We start from the raw sequence: 14,511 nt of genomic DNA, 5'->3' as shown, positions 1-14,511 counted from the left end.
GCTTCTCTGTAAAGAATATATAGTTTTGGGGGTTTTTTTGCAATGTTTGAACTCCAAATAAAATGCAAACGGGCAATTATTTTGCGACTTTTATGGGGGACCAGTTTTCAAAGGATGTGTCAGCCCTTCAACAGAGTCCAGACAAGAAGCTCTAACCATATTTATATGTTGTGGAGGGGGCGGACGGGAAAGAGATGGTAGCCTGTAAACAGAACAGAGAGTACAAGAGTACTTTGTGAAGCCACATAGTCACACTGGGATAGATAAGGACCATGGAAACAAATCATGATACAGAACATAGAAATAAGGCAATGGTACAGAGTGCCCTGCTCGGCTAAAAAACCTTCAAGATCCCTACTGTAATAAGATTACATTAACAGAATCTTGCAAGACAAAGTACAAATGTGACTTATCACATTTGAACCCCTTCTTTCCCACCTCCAAACTCTTATAGAACTTCTGAACCTCTTTGAAAAGGGTTCCCATATTAGGGCCAAGACAGCATACGCCTTGGTTGCCCACTGCTGAATTGAATCCTTTGACAAAGTCATTGTTACAGTTTCTGTTCCAATTACATTGTTTTGTCTTCACTGCTCTTCACTGGAAAGAACAAATGTTAATATTAACTGAAAAGGGTATCTGAATCACAGGGCTGTCAAGGCTGCCCATTTCACCGTGGATTAAGTTTCACTGGGCAGAGAACCAAATTCAGCATTTCTCAAACGAAGCTAGTACGCTCCAGATGTATTGGCCATTTATTCCCAGATGAAATCCAACACATCCAAAGAACACCAGGATAGATGAAACAGGAAATCTGCAATTTAAAATCCAGTTGGAGCAAATCACTAGGGTTAGGCTTATTAGAAGGGAAAAACAAATGACATACACACACCCCAACACCAGGCCATTCTGCAAATTGTAAGTTCAATACATTTTATCTCCTTAGTACTAAAAGTATTATTTGCACTGTACAGATTAGCAAGAGACTTAAAAGGTTCACGGAAAGGTTGCTGGAAGGAAAGAGAATATGGAATTCATAAAAAATGTTTTGCTGTGTATTGCTCTGCAAATGACAGAGAGTAGTTTTGTACAAAAAGAATTGTTAGTAGAAGCTTAACAATAGTGTAGAGGCCATGAGAGGAATGAATAAAAGCTGCAGGACTTACTAACATTCCAATTCTTCTTGTTGTAATTAATTTTCTATTAAATACATTTCTTAGTGCTTAATAAACATCGTGTTGTCTGGGAATTTAATTTGCTTAACAATACAAATTACATTCTTAATCTCCACCACTTTTTTCCAACCACTGGTCAAATAAATTCCATGTTTGATAATATTCTACATCCTGTTTCTTTTTAATTTTCAATGTCATTCCAATTCTACAGAGTGCAAGAGAATATCTAAAATGCCAGCATGATATACATTATAGAAATCAATAGATTAAATGGGAAAATGATTTAAAAACAAAAACAAGAGCTATTCTTTAAAATAACTGCCATTTTTTTATTTGATTTGTCAATTGCTTACAAGATAACAGGTATAAGTATATACATAGTTATGAATACATGAAATGGGTACATATAAGAAAAAGAAACAATAGGACAGGGACGGTAGGCACATTGGTGCGCTTATGCACGCCCCCTACAGACCTCTTAGGAAAGGGGTGAGGTCAATAGTAGAAAGTCTAAGGTTAAAGTTTTTGAGGTTTGAGGGGAAAGAAACAGTCAGGTAGTGTATTCCAGACATTGACCACTCTGTTGCTGAAGTCGTATTTCCTGCAATCAAGTTTGGTGCGGTTAACCTTGAGTTTGTATCTATTGTGTGCTCTTGTGTTGTTATGGTTGAAGCTGAAGTATTCTTTAACAGGTAGGACATTGCAATGTATGATTTTATATACCATACTTAGATCGAACCTAAGATGGTGTAATTCAAGGTTTTCTAGGTCTAGAATTTCAAGTCTGATGGCATAAGATATTCTACAACAAGTAGAGGAGTGGAGAATTCTTCTTGTGAAATATTTCTGGACTTTCTCAACTGTGCTAATATCAGATACATAATGTGGGTTCCAGACCGATGAGCTGTATTCGAGTATTGGCCTAGCAAATGTTTTGTATGCTCTAGTTAGTAGTGTGATATTACCAGAGAAAAAGCTACGTAAGATTAGGTTAACAACTCTTAATGCCTTTTTGGTCTATACCGTATGCTTTTATAAATTACCAGGCATAGAAAAGTAGTGTTATAGGATCGATGCTGTATAATTCACCAAACAAGTGTTCTTAAGATTTATACCTAGAGGATGACTAAGCAGTGGCACATGCTTTGCAAAAGCTCTCAGGTTTAATCATCTGCTTCAGATTCTACCAGTTAATGTGAAAAATACTGAACTAAATAGATGAGTGGCTTGGCCCAAAATAGTTTGCTACATATGGTGGAACTGCTAAGGAACATATGGATATCTTAACAAGTCTGCAAGCAGCCATTAAACGTGCGAGAGAACACAGAATTTCCTGTAAAATTAAAATCAAAACAAAGCTGAGGAAATGTATATTTAAAAGTCCCAGCATGTTTAAAGAAAGGATCCAAACAGAGATTTTTCTCTTGAAAAATCAATAAGAAACATCAGCCAATGCTATTGGAACTTTAGGGTAATGAGGACACCAGGCACGATTAAAGGAAAGGGTGCAGCATGTGGAATAGATTTTTCCAGCTCTAATTTTTATTTCTAGATGCCCGTTAATTTTCTGCTTTGTCCATCCCTCACCAGTGCCTCATAACATTTTAGATCTGAATCTATTCCACCTTTCTGCTATATTTTACAATTATTAGAAGATTGGTACCAATGTGCTTTAAAAAGGAAAGTGTTAACCCTTTCCACCTACTGCTCTCAGGAAGACCATATGGACATCTCATGATGTTATTAAGAGTCAAGTTTAACATTGAGACAACATACATTTAAGATAATTCCTACAAATTCTATAACATCTCTACTGCGTTAGTCTTTGCTGAGAATTACTATGGTGTTTGCAGATATTTTCAATCTTGTATTTGGAGACAGAAGTGAGAAGACAGCTAAAAGTATCTCAATGCGGATGAAGTTATATAAAGCATTATTCTATAAAAAAAAAAGAGGTGAAAATCAATAGTATTTTGGGGTTGGAAATCTTCCCAAGATGCCATATTTTTAATTTCCCTGTTATTTCAGAAAAAATGAACAAGAAAAAATGTAACTATTATCTTAATATATTTCAAGATATTGAAAAGAATTATATTGAATAGGATTCAAATAAGATTTACCAGTAATCTTATGTGACATAATCCACTGCTCTGCATATGGAAATCTGACTTAAACAAGCTTGTTAAAGAATCAGAATCCTAAATCTCTCTAGCAAGCAAACAAGAAAGTCATATAAAATGGTCGACATGATTTTAATAAAAATGTCTTCAGATGATTATAGAAGGCCCCTTTCCACCTATATAGCGTGGCTATGAGGCATTTAACTTCAAACATTAATTTGGAAGAGTAAAATACAGTATCGTCCAATCAATTCTAAGCAATTGCTTATTTTCTGAGAAGAAAATTTGATTTTTTTTTTTAAAAAAGGAAATGTTTTTGATAATTTAGAAAAAATATATTCAAGATTTCATGCAGCATACACTATGGTTTAAAAGGTCACAGTGCTCCCAATCCACATTTTCCTAATGCAAAGCCAAATGTTCAATCCACAAGGAATTTCTGAATATTGCAGACATTCTTACAAAATGGTTAAGCATGGCCAGACACAAAATATTCAATCTTTAGCCTTCTAGGGTGTTCCTTAGTGCCTGCCCCAAGTTACAAAGCTCAATTAGGATCAAAAAGACTGATTCAAAATTTTAAAAAAATGTTTTACAATGCATATGGGGATATATGTTGTCAGGAATACCTTCCCCTTAATCTAGGTTTTCCCAGGTTTATGCCACAAACCTACACATGCCCCCCTCCTCAAAAAAAGCTGCAGCTATTTTAAAGAGCTTCCAATAAATGCTACTGGTTCTTATTTTAGTATATTTCCCCCCCCCTACCAAATCTATTTTCTAAGCATCCCAACAGGGCCCAGGTGCATTGCTAGAAATTGAGAGTCAGTGCTTGAATGACACAGCTTTTCATCTTTAATTAAAAATAATAATTAAAGCACCCTAAGAGCCAAGTGGAGCAAACAACCTACCAGTAACAAATACCAACCAATATATCCATATGTGTTACAGGACAGAGGATGGACTGCTCCCGTTTTAGCAGGTCTCAAATCAAAGTTTTGTGGGAATTACCTGTTCGGTATAAATGTTCCTGCAACTATGGTTCACTTTCCAAGTTCCTCTTTCAGTTCAGGCTCTGAGAGGTCCTCTGTTCTTTAGGAACAAGGAAGACTTTGAAAGAGCTTTCTTCTCTAGGCAGTTGTAACCAGCTCCCTTTTTTCCCCCACCTGCTTCCAAACAGACACGGAATGGTGTAACTTCAGTGCAAGCTTTTAAAAATTATTGCCAGCTGTTTCACATTATCATTCTAATTAGAGTTGCTGTTGGGTTACTTAAATGTGTTGATTGTCCAAGGCCAAGATGGAGTTTCTTTGCAGCTCTGGTTATATATATGTCATAGTAGCTGTGCTTTTAAAGTTGTAGCGACGTTTCAGCAGAATCTCATCTGCCATCATCAGGCTTCTGATGATGGCAGATGAGATTCTGCTGAAACGTCACTACAACTTTAAAAGCATAGCTACTATGACGTGGGAAAATACCTGAGCAAAGCCGAATGCCATACATGTAAGTACCCGCAAAAACTTAAGAAAACAAATATATATATATATATCCAAATTATGTTGCAAATCAAGAAAATAAGGCATCCAGGCTAGTTGTTTATATATGTCAAAGAGAACCTTCTACACTCATTGCAGCTTAATGAATTATTGATCAGAGGGCCATTCTAAAGTTAACCATTAGTTTATCTTTAAGCCAATTTCAAACACTGGCTATTTTCATTAAGCCTGGATTTATTTATTTTTTTATGCAGGAACAAGGAGTGTACTGTGAGTGCAATCAATTTAAATTCTTTGCCCTCTACTGTGTAATAATAATAATGGTAGCCTATTGTGCCTTCGGCTTAGTTTCTTATATGAATTTAGCTGTTTTCTTCTGTAAACCACACTTTACAATCCCAAATGCATGAACTTAGCTAGTTGCAATTTACTCAATAAATCGGGAGTAAAGCACGACTCTAGCCCCTCAGATTGTTACAGCCTTGTCCTATAAATGTTTGTACACACCAGGAAGGTGTGTGCAAAGTAAAGATTTGGTTTGATGCTGTGATCCGCCAGAATTTTCAGCACCCTTTAAAAATAACTAAATATATGTTTCAGAGAGAGGGGGGAGGGAGAGGGGGAGAGAGAACTTTTAAAACTATCTCGGAATCCAGTGCCCCAGCTTTTGCTACAGTGAACGCAGATAAATAACTTTCACCACAAGTCCTGCCAATATCAAAATGGTGGGGGGGAGCCCAAGGGAAAGGACAAACGAACCATATTAGTCACTTTTCCCTTCCTCCCACTTTCTGTAGTGTCCCGCAGTCCCACGCTCGCCCCGGGACCTCACCCCCCCACACACACCCCAAAAAAGACGCAGCGTTCCCATATGCCCCCGATCCTAAAAAAATAAAAAAAATAAATCCTTCCACCGACATAAAACCACGCAGCCTAGCGAGAAACGATTCCTCTGCTCCTTGACCGGGTTACCTCGAAAGCATGCAAACTCGGTCTCGAAACCAACCAGACCCGCCGCTCCGCTTCTTCCCCACTTTTTCCCCGGCTCGGCTCTCACTTCCCCCCGGGGGACCCGAGCGCGCTTAAAGGAATCCACCACATCACAAAAAATCAGCTGTTTGTGTGTGTGTGTGTGTGTGTGTGTGTTTTAAAGGAGTCTGAAGGGCGCTGCGCCCACCGTACTAGAAGCCCTTCTCCAGCCTTAAGAGATATCCCAGGCGGCGCGACGTTTAGGAAAAGCGAGGGATCGCGCCTCAGCTGGGACAATGTTTGGGGATCGCGTGGGAGTCACTTTCTCTTCTAAGAAAACAGGCGCAGATGGACCGGCGGGGGGGGGGGATGAGGGCGCTCCGAGGGTCCAAGGTGGCCAGAGAAACCTCCCTGGGAACGAAGAAAAAGTTTGACCTCCGGGGTCCCGACACGTCAAAAAAGGAATGCGGGGGAGATTGGGGGAGAAGGACCCCGTCCGGATTGCCCACTTTCTTCCAAACGGGGATCCGTCCGAACCAATGGAATCCCCACCAAGCTTCCCCTGGATCACAGGGATGTTTCCAACGGGGTGGAGTGGACTGAAGGCGATTTGGAGCGAAGTGCTCCTCCATCAGGTCCAATAGTCTTACTTGAGGCTTTTACTCCGGGGAGGAACCGGTGGAATCTACTGCAAAAGGAGTGTAGTACAAACAAACAAGCCAACAGCCAGGCGATCCCAGGCTTTTCCACCCCACACCCCCAAATCTCGGTTCCCTTTCAACCCTCCCGGGACCCCCAGCCCTTCCCCCTTCTGAACCCCAGATCTCTCCCCCCCTTTCACCTTATAACGCCGCTTCTGCTTGATCCTCCCGCCGTGCATGTCCATAACGCAACGCAAATGCCAGGCCGGCCGGGCCTGGGCTTTGCTGCGGGTGGCGGGATTACGTAGCCCCAACAGGAAGCCTGGGAAGAAGCTCGGGAGGGTGGGGTGGGGGTGGAAGTGGGGAAGAGAAGTGTGCAAGGATCGGGAATCCTTGTTCCTAAAAAGCCAAACTAGCCTGGGGACTCCACCGACCGTGCCCGCGGGCGGGCTCCGAGAAATGAGCCACTCCGGCGGGGCCACCCCGAGCTCCGAGAGGCCTGGCAGCTGTGGCGAGCAAAGGCGCAGTCAAGGAGAGGAGCAGCGGCGGCGGTGGTGGCGGCGGCGGCGGCGGCTGCAGCAGCCTATGGAAAGAGATTGACTTCTGACTACAGCCCCGGGGAGGAGGAGCCGCGAGCCGACAGGCAACAGTGGAAAAAGCTTGCGGCCGTCCGGAGGCAGCCCGCGCCCGGCGCTTTTTGGCCTGCTGGATTCCAACTCGGGCTACCCCGCAGCATTTTACCCCTCAGCACAGGAGCACCTTACCTGCTCCGAAGTGGCTTCCCGAGACGGCTTCGGTCCCCGCCGGGGCATCGCTCCCGACCTCCTTCTCGGGCTGATCTTGGACGTGGCTGAAAGCGCAGCGGGGGCTTTCAGAGAGCTGCCAAGATCTCCAAGTGGGGAAGCTCCACCTCTCTCCAACGCGGACCTCAAGGCTGTTCTCGAGATTCCCCAGCGCTTTTTGTATCCTCCAAAAAGAGAGGAGACCCTCTTGTCTCCTCGCCTTACGGGGGAGGGGCGCTTGAGAATTTTGATTCGGGTTTGGTTTTTTTTAGAGGGGATGTGACAGAATAACAGAGTTGGAGGGGACCTTGGAGGTCTTCTAGTCCAACCTCCTGCTCAGGCAGGAAATCCTATATATACACCAATTCAGACATAATGGCTGTCCAGTCTCTTCTTGAAAACTTCCAGTGTTGGAGCACCCACAAGTTCTGGAGGCACTGATTAATTGTTTTAATTAGGACATTTCTCCTCAGTTCTAGCTTGCTTCTCTCCTGGATTAGTTTCCACCCATTGCTTCTTGTCCTGCCCTCAGGTGCTTTGGAGAATAGCTTGACTCCCTCTTCTTTGTGGCAGCCCCTCAGATATTGGAACACTGCTATCATGTCACCCCTAGTCCTTCCTTTCATCAGACTAGATATACCCAGTTCCAGCAACCGTTCTTCATATGTTTGAGCCTCCAGTCCCCCTAATCATCTTTGTTGCTCTTCTCTGTACTCAATGTCTTTTTTACATCACGGCGACCAAAACTGGATGCAGTGTATTCCAAGTGTGGTCTTACCAAGGGTTCTGCTACTATCTCTTCAAAGAGAAAGAATCAAGGTGGCAGGGGGGCCCAACAATGAACTTGTCTTTTTGAGATGTGTGTCAACCATGGGCAATGTAAAAAAAAAAACAAAAAAGAGGGAGAGCCTTGGTTGCGCTGTTCTGAACATCAGCTTGACTGTTGATTTTTTCCATGGACCTTTCTGTGGTATTTCTCTTCTGATGTCTCCCTGGCAATTCATTCTTCCCAATCTGAAAAAGGCTCACAGGGCAGGAGGCCCTCATAATGATGTCTTCTTTGAGATTTAATGACAGCTTTGGAAATCAAGCTGATGGCTCCAGAAGTTTCATAATGATAGCAGGAGGATGAAAAAGCAGGAGGATGAAAAATATTTCTTGCCCCTCCTCTTTTCACTAAAGCAAAAGCACCTTGCTCCATCCAAGAGAATTTCATCAGAGATCCTTTGTGCTTCCAAAGATAACACAAATGCAAATTTTTCTTACATCGCTTTGAAAGAGAACCATGAGAGAACAGATCAAGGTAATTCTGATTATTATCCTTGCTCTTTCTCATGAGGCTGTTTCAAGGCCAGCTATATGACTCACTAGTTTTAAGCATCAAGTCAGCATTTAAAGTGTCAAGCCTGTTCAGTTTCCTGGAGCAATCTCCCATGATTTAAATTTCATGGATCTCGGTTTTGAGCTAATTGTTCTAAGATGCAGGCTAGTCATACAAAGCATTTATCTTCAACTGAATTCTACCCAGACAATGTCACCAGAATCTAATACCATTCATGCAACATGCTACTTGATTGTTTAATTAACACTGGTTTACTGAATAAATCATGATTGACTGGGCTCACTCAATATGCTATAATATAACTGACAGTTGGCTAGATTCATTAAACATTCCTTCCAAAACCCAAGAAGATCACATTATAGCTGTAGTTGTATGTTCACTGAACCGGATCATAATCTATGTATGCAACATGGACAGATTACCAGACAAGCTGTTTATAATGTAAAAATAAGGAACAAAATGAATATGGACAAAGGCCTTAACACAAACAGAACTTTCACTTCCTTATAACGTCACAAATTTATTGAAATTCTCATGAATTTAAATTTAATTTAAATAAATATTATTTTTTAGAAATTAATTTCTGAGATCTAATTACAGTCTTATGGCCTGAGTTCAGTAGGCTGCTCCCAAGTAAGGAAGCATAAACAGAACCATCTCTTTTATTTTCTCATATTACAAGACATGACTGATGCCTTTACTGTTTGCGATTTTATTCACAACACAGTTAGAACCTGCAGAAATGTCTCCTTGGAAGATCCTGGCTGAGCTTCTTCCCAAGTTTGAAATGATGACTAGGGCTCTTTTGCACTTCTTGGAGACTTAATTATATAGGAGAACTATACTGGATGAACAACTTTTAATCTTACAGTGAAATAAGTTTAGGAGATTTTCTCCAGGTTCGCAAAACACTTTTAAACATTCAGACTTCCATACATGTCACAGGATGAGTGGGGTCATCAACTTGGAAAATCATGACTAAAACAAACTATGGTTTAAGGCAATATTGGAAACTACATATACTGACTGTGTTTGTTAATGGGAAATTGTTTGTCAAGATGTCTACGGAGATTCTCAGTCATCCAGGTGCTTTTTCAAGAGGCAACTGGACTTTCTGGTTTTTCTTTGAAGACGTTTTGCTTCTCATCCAAGAAGCTTCTTCACTTCCTTGGATGAGAAGAAGAGTTGAAGAAGCAGGGCAGGGCCAGTCAGAGGTGGTATTTGCCGGTTCTCTGAACTACTCAAAATTTCCGCTACCGGTTCTCCAGAACCTACTGAATACCACCTCTGACCCAGAGTCAATTGGAGTTGGCGTTAAAATAACTATGAAATGAATATGCATTTGGTTATTCAGGAGTGACACCAACAAACGATCTCTTTCATTAAGCAGCTCAAAGAAAAAGGAAATCTGCCCTCCATCCATGACAGGTAATAAATTGTGACGTAAAAATGAGACTATCCAATGGACTTCTTTTTCTACATTGTAGCTGAAAGGAAACCATCCTGACTTAGAAAAGGAGAAGAACAACTGCTATAATGCAGGGTTTCTCAATCTTGGAAACTTTAAAATGGGTGGACTTCAACTCCCAGAATTCCCCCGTCGGCATGCTGGCTGGGGAATTCTGGGAGTTGAAGTCCACCCATTTTAAAGTTCTGAAAGTTAAGAAACACTACTGTAATAAATGAGAGGAAAAAAATTTCAGTGAACCACACAGAAGAAAGAAAGAAAGAAAGAAAGGAAAGAAAGAAAGAAAGAAAGAAAGAAAGAAAGAAAGAAAGAAAGAAAGAAAGAAAGAAAGAAAGAAAGAAAGGAAGGCAGGGAAGGCAGGGAAGAAAGGAAGGAAAGAAAAAGAAAGAAAGAAAGAAAGAGAAAGAAAGAAAGAAAGAAAAAGAAAGAAAGAGAAAAGAGAGAAGAAAGAAAAAGAAAGAAAGAGAGAGAAAGAGAAAGAAAGAAAAAGAAAGAGAGAGAGAGAAAGAGAGAGAAAGAAAGAAAAAGAAAGAAAGAAAGAGAGAGAGAGAGAAAGAGAGAAAGAAAGAAAAAGAAAGAAAGAAAGAAAGAAAAAGAAAGAAAGAAAGTTTTGCATTTCAAGATTTTCCTGGAGATATTTTGCCTTGGCTTTAATCAAAGAATGAGCCTGGATGATTGATGAGCAATGGGGGAGGTAGTGTGGAAGGAGCGGATGCCTTCCTGGTGTGGAACCTTTCCGCTCCATAATTGTACCCCACTTCCGTAGTCTTTATTTGAAAGCTGCTTTCCTTGAGATAATATAGGAAACCTATTCTTCAGTAACAATCCCTGCCCTAGCCTTGCTCCCGTGTTTCCTGTAAGCATTTTAAAGACACAAAGGACTTTAAGCTCTAGAACAGGGGTCTCCAACCTTGGCAACTTTAAGACTGGTGGACTTCAATTCCCAGCAAAGCTGGATGAGGAATTCTGGGAATTGAAGTCCACTAGTCTTAAAATTACCCCTGCTCTAGAACAGGGCTCTAGAACAGAATTCTGGGAGTTGAAGTCCACCCGGCTTAAACTGGCCAAGGTTGGAGACCCCTGCTCTAGAAAGTCTTTCTGCCCTCAAGTCCTATGGAAACAAATTGGAGCTACAAACCCACTCAGTCCTTGCCACCAAGAGTGCAATTTGGCAGTTTTGGAGTCAAGAGTCCATAGTGTTAAAAAGGCGGTCTAATCAATGCCCCTTTCACCTGGAAGTAACGCACTTCGCTTTTTTTCGGAATATATAGCAAGATTTCTATCACATTTATCCTCCTGCTAAGTGGCACTCCTGGACATTTTCTCCCAATCCTTAGGTTCTGAAGGGAACCTTAGTTTTGATAGGGATTTCACAGGGAAAAACAATGCAATGGAAGATCCAAAGATATCTGCCATACAGATTATAGAACAGTCCTTCCTGAGCTTCTCCACCTAATTTTGTCTCTGGACTCTTCCTCAAATCTAAATCTTCTCCTTATTATGATTTAAAATAAAATATCAATTTTTAAAAAACCCCAAAGAAGGAAAAAGAAATATTTTAGAGTAATTCTATGTACACAGGGTATACCAAAAGTCAGGGGCCCCTGACAATTTATTGTATAAATTGTATGTTCAGTTTGGTGGCCACTTTTTCCCTAAGTGCTTCCTTACTTGTCTGACACATGACCTTTGAACTTTCATTAGTACCCTAACCTTTTCTCTGAGAAAAATAATAGCGATTAATAAAATTCATGAAACTTATTGTGATTGGCTTATGAAATCTGATACTCTGATGCTCCTGAACATGCTTTCATTCAGAGCTTTCTACTGATAGACCTGGGCCAACTGAGGTGCTGCACTGACTTGTTTTGAATCAAGTGATGGAGAGGACGTGTTAAAGTGTTAAAGGAGGACCCAGGAGACAAGAAAAGTTCAAAAGTTGAAATTCTGGTGACTGCCTAGACAATTACATATGTAAGTAGTCCTCAATCTATGACCACAATTGAGCCCAACATTTATGTTGTTAAGTGAATTTTGCCCCATTTTATGATCTTTCTTGCCACAATTGCTAAGTGAATCACCACCGTTGATAAGTTAATAACCTGATTGTTCAGTGAATCTGATTTCTCTATTGGCTTTGTTTGACAGAAGATTGCAAAAGATTATCACATGGCCTTGAAACAATCCAACCACCATAAATGTGAGTCAGTTGTCAATCAACTGAATGTAAATCACATGACCATGGGGATGCTACAAAGGTTGTAACTGTGAAAAACAGTTATAAGTCACATTTTTCATTCCCGTTGTAACTTTGAATGGTCACTAAATGAACTGTTGTAAGTCAAGGATTACCTGTAGTTTGTGGAAATGGTTGTGGAAATGGTTAATTTGCTATTCTGTGGAGTGAACCAAAAAAGTAGTAACAGGACTAATCCTATTTTATAAGCACAAATAAGGTCAACCAAGTGTTCTGTAGTTTGAAACTCTACCCAGCCCTGAAGCTCTGTGGCTTCACTTTGGATCATTCACTATCTCTTAAACTAACTTACCTTGTGGTTGTGTGTTATTGTGATGACAGAATTGCTATGATGCTTTCTTGAACCTCTAGAGGGAAAGTAGAATTTAAATGGAACAAATATAATATTTACAGAAGAAGATAACAAACCTCCTTTCTTCCCCCTTTTAATTATTCATTAACACCTTCCTTTTAAAATGAAAACTCAAATGTTCTCAAATGTAAAAAAAAAACACCCTTCCTGGTTATCCAAAATAAGATTAAGGAAATCTGATATCAATATATTTCTAAAATTAAAGTTCTTATCAGAACTTTTCTGCAAGCAAAACATATTTTGAAATATAAAGTCTGACTCACAGACGAACACAATACAGAAGCTTGAGGATGGCAGATGAGATTCTGCCAAAACGTTGCTACAACCTTAAAACCACAACTATAATGACGTGGGAAAATACCCGAACAAAGCTGAATACCATACATGTAAGTACCCGTGAAAACTTAAGAAAACCAATATATATATAACATACATATATATATATATTTTCTGAGGTTTTCACGGGTATTTGTATGTGGATCTTTGGTTATTCGGGTTTTCTCCCGTGTAAAATTGGAAGTATCTAGGCGACGTTTCGATGAAGTCTCATTCATCATTTTCAGGCTTGTGTCTTCGGCTTTGTGCTTCTCGGAGTAATGTTACATATATAATATATATATATTAACTTGGGCATCTGGATGCTCACAGGTAAGTTATTCAAGTCTAGAAAAGGAAAATATTAACTGGTATTGGCAATATGATAAATTCTTTAATTTTTAATACATCCTTTTAAAAAAAATTGCTGTTTAAACTACCATTTGAAAAGAGACTTACAGTTCAGCAAATCTGATCCTGGACGGTGCATGTGTTATGTTTCATTCACAAGGAAACAGCTTTGCCCAAGGGGTGCATAAGTGTGTTGGAAACAAGAAGTGTTGTTGTGCTGCAGCTCCTTGAGACTGCAGCTACTCAAGAGAATTCTAACATTAATGTGAACCTTTTTAAACGACATAGAACAATTTGTTCATTGAGCTGTCACCGTGGGCTGCCAAAGGCAGGATCACCAGTTTTTCAAGAGAATTTAAAGCCCCTGTTCCACCCCCAGAATTTCCTCTCTGGACAATAATTAAGTAAATAAACACACTTCCTTTGGAATTAGATGTCTGTATTCAAAGAATTTGAATTAGAAATAGGGTAGATCTGAGAGGCAAGTACAGATCTCCTCTTATTGTGACCCCCTTCAAGATATACTAGATTAGGAAACCAATGCCATTATTGTAAAGCTATATTAATACATTTTGCAATATGTTAATACCTTCCCCTCCTCCCTCCTTTTATCTTCATGTGAACTAGGGAGGCATTTGCCTGAGATGTTTACTGCTTTCTTGATTTGGGCTCAAGTAGCAACCCTTCCTCCTGTCCTTCAAGGCTATTCCCTCTGCTATCTACACTGATGTATCCATCCAAATCATTTCGGCTGGAGGAGAAAATGTCTGCTTCACAAACCTGCTTCTTCTGAAAATCAATTGGGGCTGATGGTCTCCTTAGTTGGAGAAGAAGGCAGAGAGCTCAGTTAATGTCAGGGGTTAATTACAGGTAGCCCTCAGCTTATGACTGTAATAGAGCCTGGAATTTCCATCATATGTTATGATAGTTGTAAGCCAAGGCACCTAGGGGACCCACCCAATTTTCCATTTTTTTTTTGGTGATGGTCATAAAGGGAACATGGAAGTTGTAAAGCAAACAATATGATCATTAAATGAACTCATTGTCTGCAAGGGATTTTTTTTTTTTTTTTGCTGAAAACCAAAAGTGCTAATTTCCACAAATAATGCTATAAATTGTGGTCTCATGACTGCAAACAACCATAAATGCAGGCCAGTTATTGAGCATCCAGAATGCAATCATGTAACGTGGGAGGGAGATTGCTGTCAGAACTTTTAATCCAGGTTGTAAGTATTTTTGTGTG

The 14,511-nt window shown here is 40.2% G+C and overlaps 1 protein-coding gene and 1 long non-coding RNA gene across 6 annotated transcripts in view; one reads left to right on the top strand and one right to left on the bottom strand.

Annotated features, from left to right (window-relative positions):
• Window positions 1-13,518, bottom strand: part of LIFR (LIF receptor subunit alpha) — a 102,284-nt gene extending 88,766 nt beyond the window's left edge. Inside the window, exon 1 of one of the 4 annotated variants that reach the window (XM_087927370.1) lies at window positions 13,377-13,518. The gene's annotated coding sequence lies outside the window, so the exon portion shown is untranslated. Of the gene's footprint in view, window positions 1-4,306; window positions 4,490-6,601; window positions 7,315-13,376 lie in introns of those variants that run through there. The other 3 variants (XM_026715872.2, XM_026715862.2, XM_087927369.1) reach the window with 3 other exon arrangements.
• LOC148127427 (uncharacterized) overlaps window positions 790-14,511 on the top strand; it is a 53,951-nt gene continuing 40,229 nt past the window's right edge. Inside the window, exon 1 of one of the 2 annotated variants that reach the window (XR_015742391.1) lies at window positions 790-918. This is a non-coding gene — a long non-coding RNA (uncharacterized LOC148127427). The remainder of the gene's footprint in view (window positions 919-14,511) is intronic. The other variant, XR_015742392.1, reaches the window with a different exon arrangement.

This window comes from Pseudonaja textilis, chromosome 2 (genome assembly GCF_049901715.1).
Source record: "Pseudonaja textilis isolate UNSWEBS1 chromosome 2, rPseTex1.2, whole genome shotgun sequence".
NCBI lineage: Eukaryota > Metazoa > Chordata > Lepidosauria > Squamata > Elapidae > Pseudonaja > Pseudonaja textilis.
This window is presented reverse-complemented; position numbering and strand designations above follow the sequence as displayed.